The sequence below is a fragment of the Tamandua tetradactyla genome, chromosome 20 (genome assembly GCF_023851605.1).
Source record: "Tamandua tetradactyla isolate mTamTet1 chromosome 20, mTamTet1.pri, whole genome shotgun sequence".
In the NCBI taxonomy this organism is placed as follows: domain Eukaryota; kingdom Metazoa; phylum Chordata; class Mammalia; order Pilosa; family Myrmecophagidae; genus Tamandua; species Tamandua tetradactyla.
Genome location: NC_135346.1, coordinates 28794224 through 28806387, shown reverse-complemented (window position 1 = coordinate 28806387; position 12164 = coordinate 28794224).

Sequence of the window (12164 nt, the reverse complement as noted above, 5' to 3'; positions counted from 1 at the left end):
AGATGATGTAAACAGCAGTGCTTTGAAATTTTAAAACATGTCACTTATGCATGGTTTGGAGTACTAACCTCTTCCACTGCTTTCTCCTCCCTTTTGTGTTCTACTTTTCTTTCTTCCTTGACTAGAATGTTCAGTGTAAGTCTAACTATAATCTCAAGTCCAAATGCAACAACAGTTCAAAATTATTAAGAAATAATGAAAAATAATTTAGCAATGGTAGTCAGCGATCTTTCATCATATAATCTCTAGCAGCCTTGCTCTGGTTTGTTTAAACTTCCTCTCCTCTCTCAGAGGTTTCATTAATGATAGTTGCATCTCATACTTTGTTCTAACTCTCACTATCATGGTTCACCTCATTGATACACTCTCTTCATCCTCCATTCTGTTCTTCCTTGCCTCCCTGAACTTTCAAGAGCTTCTTTCCAACAGGTGGATTTTGTCCTTTGTTATGCAGAATGATTTCTGAAGGCTTTCTTCTGATGAAATACTCATCTTCAGCATTTACCTGATTATCACAGCAATGCTTTGGGTCAAGAAAACACTAATTAAGAGTTGACTCTGGAAAGGTGGAGGGAAAGATATTATAATATATACATGCATGTGTACATAATATACACATATTAATATGTACATACTATAAATCTGGTACCTTGAACAATATTTTTTGTTAGGTTTCTGAGACCAAGTGAAAGGCATTTATTTTTTCATTTTATATAGCTTTAAGGAGAGATAAGGCTCCTTCTCTGGAGAATTACTTAATTATCTCCTCAAATAATAAGTTGAGATAATAGGTTGTAATGAAGTTACAGGAAATGATTCACAAACTCTAAAAAACCTGTGCATAGTTCTGGCTTTTTGGCTATAGAGAAAGTAGCACAGTTTGAATTTCATTTTCTGTAACAGTGTGACGGAAACTTTTAAAGAATGTTTAAGAATCTTAAAATTGACTGAAAAGTCGATATCAATGATTTAAATCATGCAAAAGAAAAAAGAAAGAAAACAAAAAACTAAAAGAAAGTTATAGGAGAAGGCAATAGAATTCTGGGCTCTTTTACAGATATAGTATAATGCAGTCTGGACATGCATGCAGCTGACTTCCAAATTTAATCATGCATACTTTATTTTATGTAATTAAAGACAAAAACAATGTAAGTTATTTTTCCACATACAATTTATCTCTATAACTGTTACAGATTTACTCACAAATTATTACCATTTAGAGTAGTATCTACAAAATTATCTACATTTTACTTAAAAAATGTCTTATGGGATAAGAGTGATTTTTATTCTATGATTTTTGCTGTTGATTCTACAATTTCACTTCACCTGCTGAGGTGCAACTTCACTGTTTTTGGAGTACTTAGTTTTAGTCCAACAATAAACATACTTGCGTTTGTGTTTTACATATTATTTGTTTGTATACCTTTTCCTTCACAAATATCATTCATGTACTGTTTTAAAATATCACTTGTCAGTCAGTTGCATCCTTTTTGCCTGAGCTCTCAAGTCCTTCAACTTCTAGCATAGGTCATAAGGTAGAGGCATATTTTCAAGGAGGTACAGTCACTGCCTAAATCAAAGAAGTCACTGCTCAGCATTGAATTATAAAGAGAACTTTTTAAAGATCTCTGGCTATATAATAAACTCAAATCAATATATATATTTTTTATTTGCAGCAATCCAATCTCTGTTCAGAAAGAAAGTTCATTTTCTTGGAATTTCCCCATCAGACTACACAAGAAATAGGAGAAACCTTTCCTAGGACTGAGACAAAAAGGTCTGGAAAGATAGGAGAAAAGAGTTCCAGAGTTTAGATCTCAGTGGGTTTAGTACAAAATCTTTGCCTTGTGGGGTAGGATGCAGATACATCATCCAACTTAGCATGGGTACAGCGGAGTGCAATAACGGGAGGTACACGAACATTTGAGCCTAAAGGGAGTCTCACAGTATCTCTTGGGCAGCAATGAAGATTGGACAGATTTGTAACAAGTTTTAGAATTGGGAAGGGCAAATCCTCCAACTTTGTTCTTCTTTTTAAGATGGTTTTACCCTGTATATAAACCTTATGGTTGACTTTTCCATTCCTGCAAAGATAGCTGTTGAAATTTTAATAGGAATTTCTTTGAATATATAAATCACTATGTATAGAACTGACATCTTAACAATATTTAATTTTCAACCCATGAACAATGAATGTCTTTCCATTTATTTAGGTCTTCTTTGGTTTTTTTTTAGCAATGTTTTGTAGTTTTGGGTGTATAAGTCCTTTACATCCTTGGTTAAATTTACTTCTAAATATTTGATTCTTTTAGTTACTATTTAAAGGAATTATTTTCTTGATTTCCTCTTCATTTTGTTCATTACTACTATCAATTTTTGCATGTTACTCTTGTACCCCACTACTTTGCTGAATTTATTAGTTCTAGTAGCAATGTTGTGGAATTTGCAGGATTTTCTATATATAGGATCATATCATTTGCAAATAGGGAAAATTTTACTTCTTCCTTTCCAGGGTGGAGGACTTTCATCACTTTTTCTTGCCTATTTGCTTTGGCTAGAACTTCCAGTACAATGTTGGATAAGAGTAGTGACAATGGGCATCCTGGTTTTGTAGGAGTATAGGGGCAAAACTTTCAGTCTTTGGCCACTGAGTATGATATTAGCTGTGGGTTTTTCAAATTGATCTTTTATTATATTGAGGAAGTTTCCTTCTATTTCTAATTGTTTTCATCAATAAAGAGTGCTGGATTCTGTCAAATGCATTTTCTGCCTCAATTGAGATAATCACATAGTGTTTTTCCCTTTGTTCAATTGATGTTTTTCCCCTTTGTTCAATCAATGTGGTATATTAGATATTGTTCTGCAGTTTTCTTTACTCTTAATATCTTCAACTGAGTCTGGTATTGGATAATGTTGGTTTCACAGATTGAATTAGAGAGCATTCCCTCCTCTTTGTTTTTTTTTTTGTTTGTTTTTTAATACTGGGAGCAGTATTTAATTAACAACAGAATTGCTGTTAATTCTTCCTGGAATGTTTGGCAAAATTCACCAGTGAAGCCATATGGTCCTGCATTTTTTTGTTTTTTTGTGTTCTTCATAATTGTTGTTACAGTTTTTCAGAGGTTTTTGATTACTGACATCTCTTTAGCTGTCATTGGTCTATTGAGGCAGTTTTAGGTAAGTTGTGTGTTTCTACGCATGTGTATATTTCATCTAATTTCTTGGCATTCAGTTGTTCATAGTATCCTAATATAAAACTGATTTTATTTCTGTGAGAACAGTAGTAATTGCCCTATTTCATTTTTAAATTTCGTTACTTATATCTTGCCTTTTTTTTTTTACTTTTTTACTGTCTAGCTAAAATTAATATCCTAAGTCTATAACAATCATATTTTATTTGATACCAACCTAACTTCAGTAACAAACATATACACTGTTTCCATACTCCTCCATTCTCCAACTTTGTCAATTTTATTGATCTTTTCAAAGAACAATCTTCTGGTTTTGTTAATTCTCTCTACTGTATTTTTTTGTTGTTGTTGTTCTTTAATCCATTTATCTCTGCTCTAATCTTTTATATTTCTTTCTTTATGTTTGCTTTGGGGTTTGTTTGTTGTTCTTTCTTTAGTTCTGCCAGGTGTGCAGTTAGGTCCTCGATTTTTGCTCTTTCTTCTTTTTTAATATAGGCACATAGGGCAATAAATTTCCCTCTCAGACCTGCCTATGATGCATCTCATAAGTTTTGGTATGTTTTATTTTCATTTGCCTCAAGATATTTTTAAATTTTTCCTTGTGATTTCTTCCCTGATCTATTACTTATGAGTACTTTGTTTAATTTCCACATATTTGTAAATTTTCGATTTCTCCATTATTGATTTATAGCTTCATTCCATTGTGATCTGAGAAGATACGGTTTATGATTTAAAAGTTTTTTAATTTATTGAGACATGTTTTGTGACCTAACATACAGTCTATCCTGGAGATTCCAGGTGCCCTTGAGAAGAAATGCATTCTGATGTGGTTGGATGAAATGTTCTATATGTCTGTTAAGTTTAGCTGGTTTATAGGATCATTCAAGTCTTCTATTTCCTTATTGACTTCTATCGAGATGCTCTATCCATTATTGAAAATGATGTAATGAATTCTACCAATAATGTTGAACTGTCTGTTTCTTCCTTCAGATTAGTAAATATTTGCTTCATGCATTTGGGGCTCTTTTGTTAGTTGCATGTATATTTATAATTTTTATATTTTCTTATTGAATTGACCCCTTTTTCCAAATATAATGACTATATTTGTCCCCATAACAATTTTTTATTTAAAGTCTATTTTATCTGATATTAGTATAACTGCCCCAGCTCTCTTTTGGCTACTACTTGCATGGTATATATTTTTCCATCCTTTCACTTTCAACCTATTTGAATTTTTCTTTTTTTCACATGGACAGGCACCAGGAATCGAACATGGCTGTCTGGCATGGCAGGCAAGGACACTGCCTGCTCAGCCACCGTGGCCCACCCTATGTTTTTGAATTTAAGATGAGTCTATTATAAACACCATATGCTTGGGTCATTTCTTTTTAATCCATCCTGCCAATCTCTGTCTTTTGACTGGAGAGTTTAATCCACTTACATTTAAAGTAACTACCAATAATGCACTACTTTCTTCTGCCATTTTGCCTTTTTGACCCTTGATTCTTATGTTAGTCCTACTTTCATATTCATTTGTTTTATGTATTGTACCATTTTGAGTCCCTTCTCATTTCATTCTGAGTGTGTGCTTCACATATTTTCTTTGTGGTTGCTATGGGATTAAAATTAACATCCTAACTTCTATAACAATCACATTTGAGTTGATACCAATTTAACTTCAGTAGTGTACATGTACACTGTTCCTATACCCTTCTATATTAGTTTATTAAACTGCTGGAGTGAAATACACCAGAAATGGAATGGCTTTTAAAAAGCAAATTTAATATGTTGCAAGTTTATGTACAGTTCCAGTGGTGAGAAAATGTCCAAACTAAGCCACCAACAAGAGGTTACCTTCACTCAAGAATTGTTGATGCCATATGGAACACCTCTGTCAGCTGGGAAGGCACATGGCTGGCATCTGCTGGCACTTTACTCTTGGGTTCCGTTGCTTTCAGCCTTTGCTCCCATGGGAATTGCTCACTTTGCTTTTCCAGGGCTGACTTTCTTTTTTTTTTTTTGTCTCCTTTGGCTCTTTCCAGGCCTGGCTTGCTTAACATGGGAAGGCACGTGGCAACATCTGCTAGACTCTGAGCATCTCTAAGCATCTCTACTTCTGTTCTCCAAGTGTCAGCATCTTTTGGCTCAGGTTCTCTCCAAAATGTTTCCTCTTTTAAAGGATTCCAGTAAATTAGTCAGTAGGTGGAATCTGTTCTCCATCTAATCAAAGATCACACCCACAACTGGGCATGCCACATCTCCATGAAGATACTTTAATCAAAAGTTTCCTTCTTCTGTGCTTGTTACAAATTTTATCTTTGAACATTGTATATGAAAAACCATAGATTTATCATTATTTTGTATGCGTTTGCATTTTGACATCTGTAATAAGTAAAAAGTGGGGTTACATACCAAAAAATGCAATATAATAGTACTAGCATTTATAATTATCCATATGGTTGTATTTACCAGAGGTCTTTATTTCTTTATGTCACTTCGATCCACTATCTAGTGTTTTTTCTCTTTCAGTCTTAAGAGCTCCCTTTAGCACTACTGGTGGGGCAGATCTCCCTCAGCTTTTGTTATTCTGAGAATGTCTTAAATCTCTCCTGCATTTTTGAAAGACAGTCTCCCCCAATATAAACTCTTGGTTGGCAGTTGTTTTCTTTCAGCATTTTACATATTTTGTCCCACTGCCTTTTTGCCTCCATAGTTTCTGAAGAAAATTGGCACTCAACCCTATTGGGATTCCTTGTATATAACATATTGCTTTTCTCTTGCAGCTTTCCTAACTTTCTCCTTGTCCTTGGTATTCGACAGTTTTAACTACTATGCTTCTGGGTATGATTCTTCTCAAGTTTATCCCATTTTGGTTCCACTGGACTTGTTTATTGTGGTTATTCATATCTTTCATTAAATTTTAAATGCTTGCTGCCATTATGCTTTTCAGTATTCCTACTGCATTTAATCTCTTTCTTTTCTTTCTGGGACTCCTATAGTGAGTATATTTGTATGCTTGATGCACCATAGGTTTCTTAAATTCTGTTCATGTTTCCCAATTCTCTTTCCTTTCTGCTCTTCTGATGAATCATTTTAATTATCTTGTGTTCAAGTTCGCTTATTCTTTCTTCCATCAGCTCCAATCTGCTCGTGAAACCCTCTAGGGAAGTTTTCATTTCAGTTATTTTGTCTTCAACGTCACTACTGCTCTTTAGTGCATTTTTAACATTGATATCTCTATTGAGATTCTCATGTAGCTCTTCATTATTTTCCTGATATATTAGTTCTTTCTCTGTTTCCCTTTTTCTTCTTGAGTGTATTAAGGATCATTATTTTAAAATCTTTGTCCTATATGTCCAAGATCTGGTCTTCTTCACTGATGGTTTATAGATTTTTTTTATCTTGTTTCTTTGGTTGTGTCATCATTTCCTGTTTGCTTCTTTGTCTCATAATATTTTGTCGTACACAGTACGTTTTAATATTTTAAAGCGCTAACACTGGGATTTTGTCCCTGAGTTATCTGTTCTTTAAGTTTGTATTCAGTTAGTGATTTGACAGAGATTTCCGAGTGCCACCAGCTAACTAATAGAAACAAAACCCTTTTCACAATGCTTGGCATTGGTTCTGTTTTGGCTGGTGCTGTTCAGGGTAGACTTCTTTTCTGAGCCAGCATCTTCTCCTGGGCTTATGTTTGCTCATGACTTTAGGAATTCCCTTATTTCTAGGAATTAGAATGCCCCTACTGCTCCTTATGACATAGACATACTCCAGGTGTTCTATGGTATAACTTAAACCAAGTAATCCTTTGCCCCATGAGGGTTTGACTTAAATGTTTATTATACTGCTTCTTTTAGTTTTCCACAAGATGCTTCTACCTGTAGGGCAAATTCTGGGAGGCTGAGCCTGAGAATACTTTCCTGGCTCAGTATTTCACACTACCACCTGATACATAAGAATTTACATTAAGGCAACCCTGTATGCCCTGTATGTGCATAGTGATTGCTCTGCTCCCTCTGAACCTGGCCAGGCACTCAAATGGGAACAAAGGATGGTTCCCTGCCATGCTGGGAAGGGATGAGGGAAGGAACCATCAAGTGCACTGGATTTTCTCCTACAGTTTTTAAAACTGTATTTTATTCATTTGGCACTTGCCTGTTACTACAACTCTTTAACTACTTTCTGGAGTTTTGAGGAAGATGACTCATCAAATTTTGCTAGTTGTTCAAAGATTCTATGGGGAAGTGGCACCCTAGTGTCTTAGCCTAACAGTTTGTTCTATGAGAACCAGAATCTTTCTTAGTCTTCTAAGGCAGATAGATATTCCAAATAGCTTGAAGATAAATTCTGTCTTGTTAATATACTTTATCTGGCCTTTTCAATTTAAAAAAATTTTTAGTTTACTTTCCAACTTTTAAAATTTGATGAGTTAGAGAAAATATATCCTAGAACTCTGACTCTTATAAAAATACATATATACCGAAGTGCATAATTGGAGAATTTTTTCCAATTTGCAGATTGTTGTGGCCAATTCTCTCTCTGTCCAATTCATGTAGCTTGTACTCTGCTCCAACATCCACACCCTCATTATGTTCCATTTCACTAAGATCTATATTGTTTATACTACTGCAAGCACAATGTAAATCAAACTAAATTTTAAAGTATATTTGGCTATATAAAACTTTGGGAAGCTAACTGATATTATTAATCTTAAAATGGTATTAAGAAAATGTGTATTTCATTTGATTAATTTCTCTTTCTAATTTGTATTATCATTCATGTTTTTATGTTTCTCTGTATTTCTTCTTGAATTCAGTTTTTAAAGTTGAACTTTAAACTCAGTACAGGTATCTTTGTATTAATACTCCTCAAATATTTTATCTTTAATTTTATAAGTCATAGCTGAGCATCAGTTGAGGTAAGAGTTTTGAGAATATTATTATACTATGGGCTTAGGAACATTATGAAAGGAAACCATCATTCTTAGGTGGCAAAAATTAGATCAAGATCATGTCAGCAAGATGAAAGTATAAGGTACTGCCAGTGAATGTCTCCCACTTTTTAGAAACACAGAAAAATGGACAGAATACATTTTCTCAAAACTCTGGAAGATGCTTGAGACTAGTAAACAATTCAATGACTGCTGAATTGGAAAAAAATTCTAAAATGAGAGCGATGGGACAGATTCATGGGTCAAGGCCCCACTTTCCCCCTCTCAGATTTATTTAGGAATTTGCTCAACCCATGGCTGAGGATTGGCTGCCTATTCACATTCCAGTGCAGGTCCCAGGAACCTGATTGACCTGTGGCAGTGAATTGGTCATCCATGCCTATTCCAGTATGGATCCTTGGGACATGACTATTTGTGCAAGTGAACAAAAATTTTGCATATCTTTGAACATGAACCCAACTGGCTCTATGGAAGTCTGACTCAGGGCATGGGTCTGGGTCTTAATCCAGAAGTTACCCAAAAGCACTGTGGAAAGGGGGAGCTAGGCCCTGATGCTTGCAGAGCAAAATCAGTGCTGAAAGCGAGAAGTAAAAGGCAGATCAGAGCATGTAGGAGAAGAAAGACTGTAATTTAAAACAGAGAGGACAGCCCAGGGCTCCAGGAGAAGAAGCTTCCAAGGGAAACACTCACCCATGCTTGGGGTTTCTTGAAAGAGAGCATAAAAGTCCAGGATGAGCAGTACAAACTGGGCTAAATGATGAGGGAAAGCCTCAACACAGAGCCTATCCAGGCTACAACCTTAGGTAAGAGGGAGAATCTGATGTCTAGAATTCGCACATCAAAAATCAAATGTCTAGGCATCAACAAAAAAATCAAAGAAACAGGAAGTGATGGCTAACTCAAAGGAACAAAATAAAACAACAGAAGAAGCACAGACTTTGGAACAACTAATCAAAGATGTTAAATCAACTCTCCTAAATAAATTCAATGAGCTAAAAGAAAACATGAACATAGAACTAAAGGAAACTAAGAAGATGATGTATGAACCAAAGAAGGAATTAAAAATTTTAAAAACGAACCAAACAGAACTTTTGGCCATTAAAGACACAACAGAGGAAATAAAAATACACTGGAGAGTTCAATAGTAGATTTGAACAGACAGAAAGATTAGTGGAGTAGAAGACACGATAACTGAATTCGTTCAGTCTGAAGAGCAAAAAGACAAAAGAATGAAAAAAAGTGATCAGAGCCTAAGAGGCCAGTGGAAAAGAGCATGAAACATACCAACATATGCATTATGGAAGAGCAAGAAAGAAAAAAGAAAGAGAAAGGGACAGAAAGAATATTTGATGAAATAATGGCATAAAACTTCCCAAAATTGATTAAAGAAATGCATATACAAATCCAAGAAGCCAAATAAGCTCCAAAGAGGAGAAATCCAAATAGAATTCCCACAAGATATATCATAATCAAAATGTCAAATGCCAAAGATAACTAGAAAATAGCAAGAAAGAAGCAATTCATCATGTACAAGGGATCTTCAATAGGTAACAATGAAAAAAAAAAGGGGAAATAGTTTCATCCCAGTTAAATGTCTGGCTTTGCTTAAGCCCTTTGAAGCTTAATTATAACCATCAGAGGAAGCCTCTTAAGTGTTTGCTAAGACACCGCAATATGAGGGGAAATTTTGCCAAAGTCTATTAAAATTCCAAGGAAGCAGTTCTACCCAGGTCAGATGATTTTGTTCAAACAAAGTCATTATTAAGTTTGCCTCAAACTCTGGGATAAAGCCTCTGCAAGAATTTTTATTTCTAAATTCAACAATCCCATTATTTCTGCTATGTGAACTCTCATCCAAGCCTATCAACTCTGGTCCAGCCAAGCTACCCCAGGGAAAAATAACTGGGAGTGGTTCTGCACTGCATAACACAGCTTAACCAATAAAGTTAAAGAGCTTTAGTTCAGGATTAAAGATTCTGTTGTCTGGCACATCTTCTGTCCCAACTTCATCTCCCATTTTCCAGTACAAACATCAGAGGCTTAAACCACTGGAATCCTGAGCAATCAGGATTTCTCTCTTTATGTACTTTTTCCCATTAATATTTTCTCTACCCAAAAAAACTTTGTCACTATCTCTGTCTCTTAGAATTTGACTCAGTTTTTCTGTCCAATTTAAAGTAAAGCCTATTTTCAAATGGTTTTTGTAGTTTCCCAAGATGGACTCAATCAATCTCTTCTGACTTCCAATAATAGATAATATTTTACCTTTCATGACATATAACATATTGTATATTATGAGTATATATGTTCATACTCACACATAAGTTATGTATTACTTAAACTACTGTTGGGTCCTTGAGGGTAGAGATTTATTTGACATCTATCCATATTCTTTATAGTCACTAGACTAAAGACTATGGAAATAAGACCACTGCAGAGTAGAAGCTAAATGGCCATATTAGATAGACAGATCAATGCTTGTATGATTCAATTTCTAAACACTAGCTTCATTTCATTTAGCAGAATTGCATATAGAGGACAGTACATAATGGCTTGAGCTTGTTGCCTGAGTATGAGAAATTGAATCCTGTATCTATCAGATAGCAAAACCAAGAAACTCTTTTATACCTGTACCCTTAATGTAGGTAAATTTTGCATTATGCCATTTGTCATAAGTTATTTTATGTAGGATAAGCCTAGCTAATACAACAAATAACTATTATGCATAATAACTTTCACAGGTGGAAGTCCATTTCTCAATTGCATAAAGTTCAGATGATTGTTCCTGATTCACAGGCAGCTTTCCTCCAAGTAGTGCTGGAGAGTCCCATTGTCCTTTCATTTCTGGCTCTACCATCATCAGCATATGATTCATAATCACCACGCTCGTCTGCATCGACGTGGTGGGAAGATGAAAACTACTGTGACTAATCCGCACCTGGTTCCTTACCAACTTGACTTAGAAGTGAAACACAACACTTCTCACCACCTCTGTAAACTACTCACAGGACCACACTTACATCAAGGGAGGCAGAGAAATGAATTCCCTGCCGTGCTTCCACTTCCCAGCGACAATTCTATATCCTAGCAGTGCAATATGAATTTGGTAGATAATTAGACTCCTGTGGCCACCATGCACAGCCTTTTTTCACAGTTAAGACATGCTTACCGCACTTCTCAAAGGAGACGGTCTCAAGTTTAATCTAGTTACTGCAATAAAGCAACAAGTTCAGGATTTCTGAACGTAGCTCTTTGTAGAGACCTTTATAGCATTAAGCACTTTGTTAACCTCTACTCACTTCTCCACACTCAGTGTAACATGGAGGAGCATGAACAGAATAACCACAATTCATGCTCCCATCTAGAAAAGGGGAAAATAAATGCACGTGGCCGTCACGGGCACATAGAACTAATAAATATCTGCTGACCTGGCCCGGTAAAGGCCTCTGCCCTGATAGAGGGACAGGGGTGGGGGTGGGGGTGGGGAACATTCTTTGATTCTTTGCTAATGGCCTGTTTCTGCTATCTGAAACAGTGTCCTTGTCCATTGTTCTTTGCAGTTCATGGCTATGCCTTCTGATATTGCCCATTTTCCATTAGGAACCAATCTGAGGTGCAATTTGGGGAACACGTTTGTTTGGTGGTATACTACTTAAAGGCCTCTTCTTGATTGCTCTTGTTAGGGGCGTTAAGGATTATTTAAGGTAAAGGCTTTTAAATCTGGGCTTATAGTTTCTCTGGCAGTATAAAGCTGTCAAAATCTAGAAGGTTCCAGAATTGTTTGCTTTTAGTCATTTCCATCTACCACAATCACCATTCAGAGTCCTCTCCAAGCCACAATTCTGAAGCCAGCCTTATTCCTTTTCTCATTTGATTCCTGCAACAGAGCTTTTGCTTACTGCAAAAGGGGGACATTATATCTCCTAGTGCTTAGTCATGATACTAACATGTCATAATTAATCTTGGAGTTCTGATGTAGGAGGAGGCTGAATAAAAATGTAATCAAAAGATTGAAGTTATTTTGT